The following is a 16,319-nucleotide window of genomic DNA, read 5'->3' on the forward strand; positions in this document are numbered from 1 at the left end:
GCAATTTGGGATGGGCAATAAATGTTGGCCTAGCTGGTGATGCCCATATCCCAGAAATGAATTTTTAAAAATGGATGTGTCATCCTTTATGGAACTGATCATTTGCAGTCTGAATGTTTCTATGGACCGATTAGAAAATATTAATAATTATTTGTGTTAAATGGTGCTCAAATCACATTCTCGGAACAATAACAGAAACATTGCGATAAAAAATACGAAAAGCATTAATGTAGAAATATGCAGCTGTTTAAAAGTATTAGAGCACGGGTGATCTACTTAGTTTGCCTGCATTACTTTATCAAGATATTAGCAGACTGCAATCCATTAAATCAGTAAAAGTGAATGGTTCGTATATATTTACATCTAACAAAAAATACTTGAAGTAATACAAGGAAGCGGATACCGTGTTGTATCTGTCAGCTTGAAGGTGACGAGATAGGTGTCGCTATTGACTGCTTTCAACTGAGACTGAACCACCACTCCGATGAGAGAGTTGTCTCAAGGTTTGGAACACGTCAGTCGGGAGACAGAAAAATCAAAGAGAACCAAAGAATAAAACCCAGTGTCCAGATTTGATAAACTGTAGTCAAATCCTCTTTGGGAAATTGATTCAGTTCAGGTTATCAAAAATGCGGACTGCATGTTTTAACCAATCATAAAGCTCCTGCTCTTGCAGGACCGTGGGAATCCAGTGAACGACGCCGAGGCAACATGATGCAGAAGAGTGGGAAGCTCAGACCGGAGTGAGGGTAGGCCCCAGATAACAACTACTCGGAAGGAATTCATTTTTGAAAGTTAATTGCATGTGTATGTTGTTGGGGGTGGGGTCACCAGACTGAAAGTTCGCCTAGGGCTGCAAATATCCTTGCGCCAGCCTTGGTTAGAATTCCTTCTTTTGACAGATCGAGCGCACGATCCCACATTTACCCCACTCACCTTGTCTGGCAGCATCGGCGGAGAAGAGCACAGTTGACGTTTCGAGACCTCATGACCCTTCAACAGAACTAAGTAGAAATAGGAAAGGGGTGAAATATAAGCTGGTTGTGTGTGTGTTTGTGTGTGTGTGTGGGGGGGGGGGGGGGGTGGTGTTGGGACAAGCAGCCAGAGATGGATGAAGATAACCAAAAGCTGTCACAGACAAAAGAACAAAGAGGTCCAAAAGCTGTCACAGACAAAAGAACAAAGAGGTGTTGAAGGCGGTGATATTATCTAAAAGAATGTGCTAATTAAGAGTATAAGTAAGACAGGACAGATAAGGTACAGATAGCTATAGTGGGGGGTGGGGGAAATACTAAAAGGTAGAAATAAACAATGGGTGGAAATACATTTAAAAATAATGAAAATAGTGGGAAAAGAAAAATCTATATAAATTATTGGAAAAAACAAAAAGGAGGGGGAAAAAACGGGAAGGGGGTGGGGATGGAGGAGAGAGTTCAATATCTAAAATTGTTGAACTCAATATTCAGTCCGGAAGGCTGTAAAGTGCCTAGTCGGAAGATGGGGTGCTGTTCCTCCAGTTTGCGTTGAGCTTCACTGTAACAATGCAGCAAGCCAAGGACAGACATGTGGGCAAGAGAGCAGGGTGGAGTGTTGAAATGGCAAGCGACAGGGAGGTCTGGGTCATGCTTGCGGACAGACTGAAGGTGTTCTACAAAGCGGTCACCCAGTCTGCATTTGGTCTCTCCAATGTAGAGGAAACCGCATAGGGAGCAACGAATGCAGTAGACTAAGTTGAGGAAAGTGCAAGTGAAATGCTGCTTCACTTGAAAGGAGTGTTTGGGCCTTTGGATGGTGAGGAGAGAGGAAGTGATGGGGCAGGTGTTGCATCTTCTGCATTTGCATGAGGAGGTGCCGTGGGAGGAGGAGTGGACCAGGGTGTCACAGAGGGAACGATCCCCACGGAATGCCTCCAGGGAGGGTGAAGGGAAGATGTGTTTGGTGGTGGCATCATGCTGGAGTCCAAGAGATCCCTCCGCCATTTCCGCCAACTCCAGGGGTCATGAGGACTCGAAACGTCGACTGTGCTCTTCTCCGCCGATGCTGCCAGACCTGCTGAGTTTTTCCAGGTATTTCCATTTCTGTTTTTGTTTTGGATTTCCAGCATCCGCAGTTTTTTGTTTTTATCTTTTTGTTTTTATTTTTGTTTTTATCCCACTCACCTTCCCTGATTGGTCGGCGACCCCAGAAGCAAGACGCTCATGACGTAGTTCTCGTAAAGAACAACAGAGAAGGTCACTGAAGAGTCCAACGAGTTCCTGACCCAACATTTTGGCAGTGACTAAATTTTTAAAATTCCAACCATGTTTCATGTTGTTGGCCTGAAGTGATTATTTAATTTGCTTTATTTTGTCTTGGGAAATCTGGCAGGTGAAAGAGTTAAATCCATGAAGATAAGTACTTTTACAGCCCTGCTTGTGGGCCAGGAGGAAGCCCAACAAGTTACCCAAAAACACCCCTGTGGTGATCTGTATGCTCTCCCTCTCACCATTAGACCTCCCCTGACCACTTGATAGATCCACAAGCTGCCATGAACAGGTCCCTGGCCATCTTGAAAGCCACCCAACCAGCATCTGATCCTCACGCTCTCGTGATTGGATCCCCTGACCATCATCTTCCTATCCACAACCATTGGCTCTCTAACTCTGCAATCGGACCACCTGACCACAATCAGACCCCTCCCCAAACCGCCATATGTTCCCACTTCTGGCCAGTATTTGACCTACCAATCACTGTCAGGCTCTGTTGAAAATGCTCCAAGCCTCTCCTGTCCTCACTAGATCTGCCTGCTCCCAACCCTCTGGTGTTGTGCTGTAGGCTTCCATCTCTGACAGGACTCCAGCCTGTATCGCTGTTGTGGATGGGAAACCAAAGAAAAATTAGGAATCCCTTTCTCCCGGGCTTCCCGACCTTAGAACAGACCCCAGTCTAAAGTCTGTTTTAATGATTTAAGTGCTAAGTGCACTGCTGATTCATTTTGCATATAAATTGGATCCCCGTTAGAGGCACTGTAGGCTAACATTTGACATTAGTGCTGTCTGCACTGTGCTACATTGAAAACCTGATGCCACTCTAGAATTTATGTATCTCTGACATCAATACATTTCAATCAAGTCATTTTTTTCACATTGTCTACATTTCCTAATTCTTGGATTGATTTGTTTCTGTTTTGAAAATACTGTTCTAGCACAATGGGCAGAAATTTTTCCTGAGCAGGCGGGCCTGTGCCCGACCTGCTCGAGCATAACATAGCACATGCTGATGACGGGTGAGTGTCCTTCTGTCATCGTGCAACCACACGATATTTCAGCTGGTGGGTGCAAGCGGGAGCCGGAGCCGCGCACGACATTAATTACAAGGCCAGTTAAGACCATTAAAAAGGCAATTGATGCCGATTTTACATTGTCCGTGTGATTTCGCGCTCATCACATGGGCAAAATGGGAAGGTGGCCAGCTGACAATTTGCAAAACCTTATCCACAGGCGGAATAAAAAGGGTCAGCAGCATTGCCAGTGTGAGTAGTGAGGAGTTTGGTAGATAGTTTGCTGCTGGTGACTTATTGATACTTGGCAGCTTTATCTCTGTTCGGGGTTTCATTCTTAGCATTTCCAGGATTCAAGGACCCGGAGGATTCAGAGTGCATGAGCCCTTCCAGCTATCAGACAGCCTTCTGTTACCCTGGGAATGGGGATTGTGGTCTCCACTGGAGGCACCTCCTTTGAGGAGGAAGAGAGGGGCAGAAGAGGGAGGAGGCCAGGTGTCGCAATGCAACTTATAGGGGTGAGACCTGTGGGAGGAGAGGTGCAGGCACAAGGGGCGCAGTGCCAGCAGGTAGTCCAAGGCAGAAGGGGCCACAGAAGACGCCACTAGCATCCTGCAGCCAGGGTTTACAAGTGGTGATACAGCTACCTCCATATATCTGAGGCGCAATGCCGAAGGAGGTTCAGCCTCTCAAGGGAGAGCATGACCTCCATTTGCCAGATGATTAGGCCTGAGATCAGCTCTGACTGTGTGGTGGACACCCCATGCCAGTGGCTCTGAAGGTCACAGTGGCTGTCCACTTCTATGCCTCCGGCTCTTTCCAGGGGTCAGTGGGGGATCTGTATGGAGTGTCCCAATCGGCTGTTCATAGTTGCATCAAGCTGGTGACAGAAGCTCTGTTCAGGTGGGTACTGACCTTTATTCTTTACCGTATGGATGAGGCCAGCCAGTCTGAGCAGGCCAGAGGCTTTGCTGGATTGCTGGGTTCCCCTGTGTGCAGGGTGCCATTGACTGCACACATGGCCATCAAGGCGCCAGTGGGTCAGCTGGGTGCCTTCGTCAACAGGAAGATATTCCACTCCATGAACGTGCAGATAGTGTGTGACCACAGGATGCAGACTGTACAAGTCTGTGCAAGGTATCCTGGCAGCTCCCATGACACTTACATTGTCAGACACTCCCAGGTGCCAAGACTTCTCCGTGCTCCAGCCTGATTAGATGGATGGCTGCTGGGTGATGAGGGCTATCCATTGAAAAGGTGGCTTATGATGCTTCTCCACCCAAGAGCGGAGGCAGAGAAGTATTACAATGCAGGTCATGCCTCCACAAGGGCAGTGGTATTGAGGACCATAGGTCTTCTCAAGATGTACTTCCGATGCCTGGACCATTCAGGGGCTGCACTACAATACTCCCCAAGAATGGGTGTCACTGATTGTGGTTGCATGCTGCGCTCTCCACAATCTGGCACTGACAAGGGGGTACCCACTGGGGGAAGAGGATCTCGGCACAGATGATGAGTCCTGTAATCAGTTGGAAGATGAGCACGGTGAGGAGAACGCTGAGAACATGAAGTCAGACCTCGGTAACCTCCAGGGAGGCAGGGACACCAGGGATGCCTTGATCCAACGTTCCTTCAACTAAGCTACGAAAGATCAGCTTCAGCTACATGTCAGGGCTCCGCCTCCATCCCGGATGTCTGAAAGGACCTTTTCATTTGAACCCAAAGTCCACTCAGTGCCTGTGGAATAATGTTTAGAGCCACTTATGGCCAGCATTACATGGCATACACTGCACCAATAAAATAAAATGTTGAAGCATACTCAGGTCATGACGACAAAAGCAAAATTTATCTCATTTTGACAATTCTAAACTAGTATTCATTCCCAGACCAGTATAGATAAAGTAAACATAAATGAACATAAAATTACCCGTGAACCTGTCCCTCTTGTGCTCATGGTGCCTTTTTACACTTGCGAGTGCTACGTCTAGGTGCTTCCCGCTCACTGGCACCGGCATTGGAGTCAGCCTAATGACTCTGCTGTCTTGTTGGCTTTGATGACCTTCGTGGCCGTCCTCTGGCCAGTGGAGCCTGTGCTGGCCCTGCCTGGGAGGAAGCGTCCAGTGCCCTGGCTGGCATCTCCCCAGTCGCCGCAGCCTCATCAGATGCCACGGTCACTGGTGGAGGGGTGGAGGAGCTGCTGCCGTTATCCAGAGCACCCTGAGAGGAGCCCGCCGAGATGATAGGCAGCTCATGCACCAATGTGAGGTCACTCTGGACCTCCCTGCACAGCATTGATTGTCGGTCACCTAGCTGGGATACCGGGTGCTTCATCCATGTCCTACAGTGACCCTGACCACCTGAGGACTTGCAGGTCTGAGCGCAACCCTAGGAATCCCTCATTCTGTCCCTGGAGCTGCCTCTCCATGAGAGTTGCCACTCTCCCAATGGAGGGGGCAGTGTGTTTGACCATGACAGTCAATGCAGTGCTCATGCTCCACATGGACTCCTCCACAACAGAGACCATGGCACGTATACCCTCATGGATCTCCGCCAGATCCTCCCGCACATCCCACTGGACATCCGGCATCTGCCACCTAATGGATGACTCCAGAGGCTCATCATCAGCCTTCGACTGAGTATCATCCTGCTTCCCAGCAGTCCTCCAACTGCCGGTGCTCTGGGCACTCCGTGCCTCCGCTTGCACATCAAGCGATTGTGAAGTGCTCTCACCAATGTGCACTGAGATACTAGCCACCGCTTGAACGTGCTGGTATCTGTGCTGGTTCAGAGAGCAAGTGTGATGCAGGTGCAAATGATACCTGGTGGTCCTCCAGTATCAGAGTTGGCCCTTCGGTGTCCAGAGAGTGAATGTCTGCTGACGAACCTAAAAGAGAGAAGAAGGACATGTCATTAGTTAAAGTCCTCACACTTTCACTGTGTATGCCAGGTACCCTGGTGAGACAATGGAGATCTGCATCATGGTGCCATCATCTTCCAATGATCAATTGGGATTCCAGGTTCGAAGCTCACATCAATGAGGAGACTGCACTAGAATGGTTGTACAAGCCAAAAGTCTCACCTCTGTGCACTGCACTCTTACATTCGTCTGGCACCCCTGCCTCTCCACGCCCAGTCACATGTGGGGTGTGCTGGCTCTTGAGGTCCAGGGCATCTTGCTCGTATCTTGAGAGGATTAAGAGGCTAGCGGGGCCTCCGCTTGTCCGTGACCTTTCTATATTGTTATGGCTGTCTTCTCCTGAAACAATAGAGGAGCAATGATTAGTCCACTCTGTACCTGCAGTGCCACTACAGCCTGGTCAACCCCAGTTGAGGAACACCTTGCAGGGCACATCCAAGCCGCAAAGCACTCAGTCCAAGCAGCCAGGGCTCACTCACTTGGCCAGCTCCGGCGTGATTGACAGTTGGCACTCAGACTCACCCCTGAGGTTCACAGGAGGATGGCCAGACCTTAACACATCTGCTTACTGACCCATGCCAACACAAGACTCACCCTTCCTGAGCGCAGCAAGTCATTGAAGCGCTTACGGCACTGCACCCATATACGTTGCACCACATCATGGCTGTCCACCATTGCTGCCACCTCCTCCCATGGCCTCTTGGTGAGGTGTGGTGGCTTCCCCTCCCATCCTTGGGGACAATGGTGTCCCTCCTGGCAGCCACCTCCTCCAGGAGGACAGCAAAGCTCTCATTAGAAAAGTGGGGGGCCAGTGCCAATCCGACTTGCCCTCCCGCCCACCATATTTAGCCGCACTCAGGTCCATCCCGAAGGTTCTGGGGATGTTCTCCATGGCAGCCTTCCAGGGGCCGCCTGGGCCACTTTTAAACCGGTGGCTGACAAGGTCCCTCCCATGCTCAACACTTTCCGGGTAGTGTGGAGCCGCGTTTCTTGCTGGGCGAGCTTTAATTGGCCCGCCAGCGTGAAATTGCAGTCAGAGCCCGATCGTGGGCGGCAGTCTGTTTCGCAGCCATTCCCGGGTCTGCCCGCTGCGCCTGCCCGACGAGGGGAAAATCCTGCCCATTGATTTATATGCTTTAATAAGCAGCATACATAGGCATATGTAGGAGACTTAAAATCATGCTCCTCAATCATGCCTGTACATAATTATTCTCTTTATAGAGATTATGAATGAATTGCACCAGTGTGACAAAACAAATTTAAGCAAAAAGCAAATGCTTCAATTACACTCTAACAAGAAAAGTATTGATTTTCAAAACATCGATATTGCTGTATGGTTGACTTTGGGACATTTGCATCCCTGCACAGATTATCAAAAACAGTAACGTGTGAAGCTACAAATGACTTATAAGCATCGCTGAAGGCAGTTGAGGAACCAGTAATTACCTATTTTGATTCTTCAGACTGTTAACTTATGACAGATCACTTTGGACTGGAATACTTCCTAGGAGTTGTTAGATCATACAGCATTACTGAAAACAATCAAGCTTGACTAGTGTAGGGTGGACTCCTTGGTTTTTGGTTCAATTGTTCATGAAGTAGAACTTACAGCAACTCAAGAGGTGAGATGAGAGTGCCCGCTCTTCACATCAAGGCAGCAATTGACCAAGTGTGGCATAGGGAACCCTAGCAAAGTAGGAATCAATGGGAATCGGGGAAAATTCTCAACTGGCTGGAGTCATACCTAGAACAAAGGAAGATGGTTGTAGTTATTGGAGGTCGGTAATCTCAGTACCAGGACATGACTGCAGGAGTTCCTCAAGTAGTGTCCTGGGCCTGACTATCTTCAGCTGCTTCATCAATGACCTTCCCTCTATCATAAGGTCGGAAGTGGGGATGTTCACTGATGATTACACAATGTTCAGCACCAATCGTGACTCTTCAGATACTGAAGCAGTCCCTGTCCACATGCAGCAAGACCTGGACAACATTCTGTCTTGGGCTGATAAGTGGCAGGTTACACTCGTGCCACATTATCGCCAGTTAATGATCATCTCCAGCAAAAGAGAATCCAAACATCTCCCCTTGATATTCAATGGCATTATCATCACTGAATCCCCCTTTATCAACACCCTGGGGGATTACAATTGACCAGAAACTGAACTGGACCAGCATTATGAATACTGTGGCTACAAGAGCAGGTCAGAGGCTGGGAATTCTGCAGAAACTAACTCACTTGACTCCCCAAAGCCTGTCCATCATCTGCAAGGCATAAGTCAGGAGTTTGATGGAATACTTTCCATTTGCCTGGACAAATGCAGCTCCAACAACACTCAAGAAGCTCAACATCATCCAGGGCAAAGCAGCCAGTTTGATTGGCACCCCATCCACCATCTTCAACCCCTCCATCACCCATGCACAGTGACAGCAGTGTGTACCATATACAAGGTGCACTGCAGCTCCTTCTACAACATCTTCCAAACTTGAGACCTCTACGATCTAGATGGACAAGTACAGCAGATGCATGAGAACACCACCACCTGCAAATTCCTCTCCAAGCCACACATAATCCTGATTTGGAACCATATCACCATGCCTTCACTGTCGCTGGATCAAAATTCTGGAACTCCCTTCTAACAGGTGTACCTACACTACATGAATTGCAGCAGTTCAAGGTGGCTCATCACCAACTTCTGAAGGGAAATTACAGATGGGCAATTGACACTGGCCTAGCCAGCTCCGTCCACATTCCTTGAAAGAATAAAAAAAACCTGGATCAGCTGTTGGTTAAACAAATGTAAATTGTATGGAAAATCAAAATATTAACCTGAGAAGAAAGTACAATGTACCGTTCATGATAATTAATGCCTAGAAGCAACTGAGCTGCACAATGGGTTGGTGCACTGTTACATTTAGGTTGAATTAATCTCTTGGAATTTTGTTTGTTTAATTTCAAGGGATGGCAACAAAAGTTTTCACACGAGTTTGCATTCTTAGACGTTTCACTTGTAGTTGTTTGTCTACTTAAGGAGGTCAATTGCATTGATTACAGACCTCAATGGTTCAACAGTTTACATGACCTTTGAATGGATTAATTGACCATATTGCCTTTGCTCATCCCATACTTTCCTTCTTGCACTCGATGCATCCACTTGTAGAGAGGTAGCATTCAAGTTCAATAACAACTCGCATTTATATAGCACCTTTCACATAGTAATTTGTGCCAATGTGCTTCACGAGAGAGGTTTTAAACAATATTTGATACCAAGCCACGTTAGGACAGATAATCAAAAGCTTATTCAAGGAGCATATTAAAGGAGGAGAAAGAAGTGGAGAGGCAGAAAGGTCTCTGGAGTAAATTTCAAAGCATAGGACCTAAACAACTGAAGGCACAGCCACCAATGATGATGTGAAAGAAATTACTGACTAACAAGAGCCCCCAGTTGAAGGAGTGCAAAGATTTTAGTAGGCTGTAGAACTGGAGTGGTGGTGGTGGAGGGTGGGGGTGCCTGGTTATAGTGATCAAAAAGATAGGAAGTGGTGAGGTTGTGGAGGGATTTGAATTGAAGGATGGGAATTTTAAAATTGAAGCATCATTGGACTTTGAGCCAAATTTTTCTACTATAAAGAAAAATTCTAAGGGGAGGACCTACCATCCATGGTTAACTAAAGAAGTTAGGAAAATCATCAAACATAAGGAAAAAGCATATAACTGTGCAAAGATGAATGGTAGGTCAGATGATTGATCAGAATATAAAGAACAGCAAAGAATGACTAAAAGGTTAATCAGGAGAAAGAAATTAGAGTATGAGAAGAAGCTAGCTAGAAATGTAAAAAGGGATAGCAAGAGTTTCTACAGGTATTTAAACAGGAAAAGAGTAGGTAAAGTGAGTGTTGGTCCTCTAGAGAGTGAGAATCCAAAGTTAATAGTAGATAATAAGGAAATGGTGGATGAAATGAACAAATATTTTGCTTCTGTCTCCACTATAGAGAGAGATACAAAAAACATTCCAGTAATTGCTGTAAATCAGGAGGTAGAGAGGGGAACTTGAAATAACAATCACTAGGGAAGCAGTACTGAGCAAACTGTTGGAACTGTGGGCTGACAAGTCTCTGGGTTCTGAAGGACTTTGTCCTAGGGTCTTAAAAGAGGTGGCTAATAAGGTAGTAGATGCTTTGGTGTTAATTTCCTAAAATTCGCCAGATTCTGAAAAAGTTCCTTCAGACTGGAAAGTAGCAAATATAACCCTTCTATGCAAAAGGGAGGGAGGCAGAAAACAGGAAACTATAGGCCTGTTAGCTTGATGACTGTCGTGGGGAAGATGTTAGAATTGATAATTATAGCTGGGCACTTAGAGAAACTCAAGGTAATCGGGGAGAGTCAGCATGGTTTTGTGAAAGGGAAATCATGTTTAACCAATTTATTTGAGTTCTTTGAAGGAGTAGCATGTGCTGTGGATAAAGGGGAGCCTGCAAACGTGCAGCATTTGGGCATTTGATAATTTTCCACATAAAAATTATTGCAGAAAATAGAAGCTCAGGGTGTAGGGGATGACATATTAACATGGATAGAAGATTGGTTGGCTGGCTGGCAGAAAACAGAGAGTACGCAAAAATGGGTCTTTTTCTGATTGACAGGATGTGACGAGTGGAGTCCTGCAGGAGTCTGTGCTGGGGCCTCAACTTTTTACAATTTATATCAATGACATGGGTGATGGGAGTGAAGGCATGGTAGCTAAATTTGCAGATGACACAAAGCTAGGTAGGAAAGTATGTTGTGAAGAGGGCATAAGGAAGTTGCAGACCTCCTTATAGATAGGTTAAGTGAGTGGGCAAAAAATCTGGCAGATGGAGTATAATGTGAGAAAATGTGAAGTTGTTCATTTTGGTAGGAAGAATAAAAAAGCAGACTATTAAATGGAGAACGACTGCAGAATTCTGAAGTGCAGAGGGATCTAGGTGTTCTGGTGCATGAGTCACAAAAAGTTAGTATACAGGTGCAGAAAGTAATTAAGAAGGCCAATTGAATGCTCTCCTTTCTTAGGAGAGGAATTGAACATAAAAGTAAGCATCAGAAATACCTGGAAAAACTCAGCAGGTCTGGCAGCATTGGCGGAGAAGAGTACAGTTGACGTTTCGAGGCCTCATGACCCTTCAACAGAACTAAGTAAAATTAGGAAAGGGGTGAAATATAAGCTGGTTTAAGTGGGGGAGCAAAGGGGGGTGGGGGGGGGGGCGTTGTTGGGACAAGCAGCCAGTGATAGGTGGAGATAACCAAAAGCTGTCACAGACAAAAAACAAAAAGGTGTTGAAGGTGGTGATATTATCTAAAGGAATGTGCTAATTAAGAATATAAGACAGGACAGATAAGGTACAGATAGCTCTTGTGGGGTTGGGGGAATACTGAAAGGTAGAAATAAACAATGGTGGAAATACATTTAAAAATAATGGAAAAAGGTGGGAAAAGAAAAAATCTATATAAATTATTGGAAAAAAGCAAAAAGGAGGGGAAGAAACGGGAAGGGGGTGGGGATGGAGGAGAGAGTTCAAGATCTAAAATTGTTGAACTAAATATTCAGTCCGGAAGGCTGTAAAGTGCCTAGTCGGAAGATGAGGTGCTGTTCCTCCAGTTTGCGTTGAGCTTCATTGGAACAATGCAGCAAGCCAAGGACAGACATGTGGGCAAGAGAGCAGGACCCTCCACCCATGCCTGTCCCTAAGTCCCCACCCCGCCTTCCAATCCCAGCCCCCGCCGTATATTCACTATACCCCCGACCTTCCCCTCCTCGATGCTGAACATTCAGTGCTCAGCAAAGGACTTAGTTTCATACCCTTACGCCCTCATCTCAATGAATTTCGGGCTTGGCACGATGCTGAACACTTCTTCCGCCGCCTTTGTCTCCATGCTCACTTCTTTGGGCAGGAGTCCTCTCCCCGTTCAACGGATCCTCTTACCCCCTCCAATATTCTCCCTTCACCTGGACCCCTCCCTCTGGATTCCTACCTTCTCTTGATCTTTTCATTGAGAACTGTCGGCGTGACATTAGTTATCTCAATTTCTCTGCTCCTCTCACCCATTCTAACTTGTGTCTCTCTGAACTTACTGCACTCCGTTCTCTCAGGTGCAACCCTAACATTGTCATCAAACCCACTGACAAGGGTGGTGCTGTTGTTGTCTGGTGCACTGACCTCTACCTCACAGAGGCTGACCATCAACTCGCAGACACTTTCTCCTACCTCTCCCTGGACCATGACCCTACCACTGGACATCAAGCCATTGTTTCCAGGACTGTCACTGACCTCATCTCCTCTGGAGATCTTCCTCCCACAGCTTCCAACCTGATAGTTGCCCAACCTCGGACAGCCTGCTTCTACCTCCTATCCAAAATCCACAAACAGGGCTGTCCCGGCAGACTGATCGTGTTGGCCTATTCCTACCCCACGGAACTCACTTCTCGCTATCTTAACTGCCTTCTCTCTCCCCTTGTCCAGTCCCTTCCCAACTACATCCGTCATTCCTCTGACACCTTATGTCACATCAACAATTTCCAATTCCCTGGCCCCAACCGCCTCCTCTTCACCATGGACATCCAATCCCTCTACACCTCCATCCCCCACTGGGATGGTCTGAGGGCTCTCTGCTTCTTCCTCGAACAGAGGCCTGAACAATCCCCATCCACCACTACTCTCCTCCGTCTGGCTGAACTTGTTCTCACACTGAACAATTTCTCCTTTAACTCCTCTCACTTCCTCCAAATAAAAGGCGTGGCTATGGGTAACCGCATGGGCCTCAGCTATGCCTTTCTCTTTATGGGGTATGTGGAACATTCCTTGTTCCAGTCCTACTCCGGTCCCCTCCCACAACTCTTTCTCTGGTACATCGATGATTACTTCTGTGCTGCTTCATGCTCTCGTTGGTACTTGGAAAAATTTATTAATTTTGCTTCCAATCTCCACCCCTCCATCATTTTCACATGGTCCATCTCTGACACTTCCCTACCCTTCCTTGACCTCTCTGTCTCAGTTTCTGGTGATAGACTGTCCACCAATATCCATTACATGCCTACCGACTTCCACAGCTACCTCGACTACAGCTCCTCACATCCTGCTTCCTATAAGGACTCCATCCCATTCTCTCAGTTCCTTCACCTCCGTTGCATCTGTTCTGATGATGCTACTTTCAAAAACAGTTCCTCTGACATGTCCTCCTTCTTCCTTAACCAACGTTTTCCACCCATGGTAGTTGACTGGCCCCTCAACTGAGTCCGGCCCTTCTCCCGCGCATCTGGCCTCACGCCTTCTCCCTCCCAGAAACATGATAGGGTCCCCCTTGTCTTCACTTATCACCCCACCAGCCTCCGCATTCAAAGGCTCATCCTCCACCATTTCCGCCAACTCCAGCATGATGCCACCACCAAACACATCTTCCCTTCACCCCCCCGGCGGCATTCCGTAGGGATCGTTCCCTCCGTGACACCCTGGTCCACTCCTCCTCCCACGGCAAATGCAGAAGATGCAACACCTGCCCCATCACTTCCTCTCTCCTCACTGTCCAAGGGCCCAAACACTCCTTTCAAGTGAAGCAGCATTTCACTTGCACTTCCCTCAACTTAGTCTACTGCATTCATTGCTCCCAATGTGGTTTCCTCTACATTGGAGAGACCAAACGCAGATTGGGTGACCGCTTTGCAGAACACCTTCAGTCTGTACGCAAGCATGACCCAGACCTCCCTGTCGCTTGCCATTTCAACACTCCACCCTGCTCTCTTGCCCACATGTCTGTCCTTGGCTTGCTGCATTGTTACAGTGAAGCTCAATGCAAACTGGAGGAACAGCACCTCATCTTCCGACTCGGCACTTTACAGCCTTCCAGACTGAATACTGAGTTCAACAATTTTAGATCTTGAACTCTCTCCTCCATCCCCACCCCCTTCCCATTTCTTCCCCCTCCTTTTTGTTTTTTTCCAATAACTTATACAGATTTTTTCTTTTCCCACCTATTTCCATTATTTTTAAATGTATTTCCACCATTGTTTATTTCTACCTTTTAGTATTCCCCCACCCCCACTATAGCTATCTGTACCTTATCTGTCCTGTCTTATACTCTTAATTAGCACATTCCTTTAGATAATATCACCGCCTTCGACACCTCTTTGTTCTTTTGTCTGTGATAGATTTTGGTTATCTCCATCTACCACTGGCTGCTTGTCCCAACAACACCCCTCACACCGCCCCCCCCCCCCCCCCCCCCCCCTTTGCTCCCCCACTTAAACCAGCTTATATTTCACCTCTTTCCTAATTTTACTTAGTTCTGTTAAAGGGTCATGAGGACTCAAAATGTCAACTGTACTCTTCTCCGCCGATGCTGCCAGACCTGCTGAGTTTTTCCAGGTATTTCTGTTTCTGTTTTTGTTTTGGATTTCCAGCATCAGCAGTTTTTTGTTTTTATAAAAGTAAGGATGTTATGCTTCAGTTATACAGGGCATTGGTGAGACCACATCTCAAATATTGTGTGCAGTTTTGATCTCCTTATTTAAGGAAGGATGTAAATGCTTTGGAGGTGATTCAGAGGAGGTTTCCTAGATTGATACCTGGAATGAGCGGGTTGTCTTATGAGGAAAGCTTAGACAGTCTGGGCTTCTTCCACTGGAGTTTAGAAGAGTGAAGGGTGACTTGACTGAAGTGTACAAAATCCTGATTGGTATTGACAAGGTGGACATGGAAAGGATGTTTCCTCTTCTGGATGAGTCCAGAACTAGGAGGAACTGTTTTAAAATTAGGGGTTGTATTTTAGGACAGAATTGAGAAGAATTTTTTTTTTTCTCAGAGGGTTGTGCGACTTTGGAACTCTCTGCCTCAGAAGGTAGTGATGGAGGGGTCATTGAATATTTTTAAGGCAAAGGTAGATTGATTCTTGTTAGACAAGAGAACCAAAGGTTATTGGGGGCGGATGGGAATGTGGAATTTGAAACACAAACATGTCAGCCGTGATCTTATTGAATGGTGGAGCAGGCTCAAGGGGCCGAATGGCCTACTTCTGCTCCTATTTCGTATGCTCATATGTAGGTTGATAAGCAAATGTTCTTGAGATTTAGGTTCTTTTACATAGAGTTTTTGGTCAAACTCAGAAGCACTGATTGATTTATATGCTCATGCATCTTTCCGCATGTACATCAGTGGGACTTGGCAGTAGGTTGCTGTTGATTCTAATAGTTATTGGATGTTGTTGTTATCATTGCCCATGTTGTAGAAACTCTAATTTATATAGGAGAAGTTTGAGAAGAGTTCAGTAGCACTGTTTTTATGGATATATTCCCTTTCAATGGCATGCAAAAGTCAAGAGAGCTGGAAGAAAAAAAGATTTTGTCTTGTGGTGAAGAAAATGTGCAAAGGAGTAATTGCATTCAACCAGCAAAACTGGGCTGAGAGGTCTTGTTGATATGCCTACTTCAAATTCCAATGGTTTAACCGGAATTTGGAGGAGATGCAGTTGCTTATTGAAATTGTCAGGACAGCTTTGGAGAGTACATATTATTTGTCTGAATGTACTGATTTGCTTCATTGACCATAAATGGTTGGCAAATCTAACCCAATGCCTGGCAGAAATGTCAATGCTTGTGTATATAATGATGGGTCTTAAGATAATCTGTCTCATATAGTGCAATTTATTTGCATAGTAATGTTCTGCAATTTTGGGCAATTGAAAATTAAATGTAGGTTTTGTACTTTGCCTATTCAGATATTAAATTGTTCCCCTCTTCTGTCCCTCTAAGAGATATATGTAATTATTTAATAGCTTTGTTTTTTAAAGAAAATTTAATAACATTAATATGGCCTGGATTTTAAAAAATGTATTTATTTTGTTATTTGGCTTTTATATTGCATATTTTCAGGAATTTAAGAATAAAATTCCAGAATCCAATTGAGTGAACTTATTACAGCTTTATAATAAGCAGGAAAATAATTAATCAAAAGTCATCTTACTGAGATTTGAATTCTTGTCTTTAATGAAGCTTCCACTGATACCAGGTAAAATGAACAATTTTCCACAATGGATTTTATGGTAATTTTGAAAAAGGAAAGAAAATCTTCCACCTATTCAACGCCTTTAACAATCAAGTTGTCCCAAAGTGCTTTACAGCC

General features: G+C 45.9%; 1 protein-coding gene across 1 annotated transcript in view; it reads left to right on the forward strand.

Moving 5' to 3' along the window:
- The first annotated feature begins 556 nt into the window (after nucleotides 1-556).
- The window catches only part of LOC121276541 (uncharacterized protein C7orf57 homolog), a 148,408-nt gene continuing 132,645 nt past the window's right edge, over nucleotides 557-16,319 (forward strand). The window contains exon 1 of the mRNA XM_041185077.1: nucleotides 557-749. The gene's annotated coding sequence lies outside the window, so the exon portion shown is untranslated. The remainder of the gene's footprint in view (nucleotides 750-16,319) is intronic.

The sequence above is a fragment of the Carcharodon carcharias genome, chromosome 3 (assembly GCF_017639515.1).
Source record: "Carcharodon carcharias isolate sCarCar2 chromosome 3, sCarCar2.pri, whole genome shotgun sequence".
Taxonomy (NCBI): domain Eukaryota; kingdom Metazoa; phylum Chordata; class Chondrichthyes; order Lamniformes; family Lamnidae; genus Carcharodon; species Carcharodon carcharias.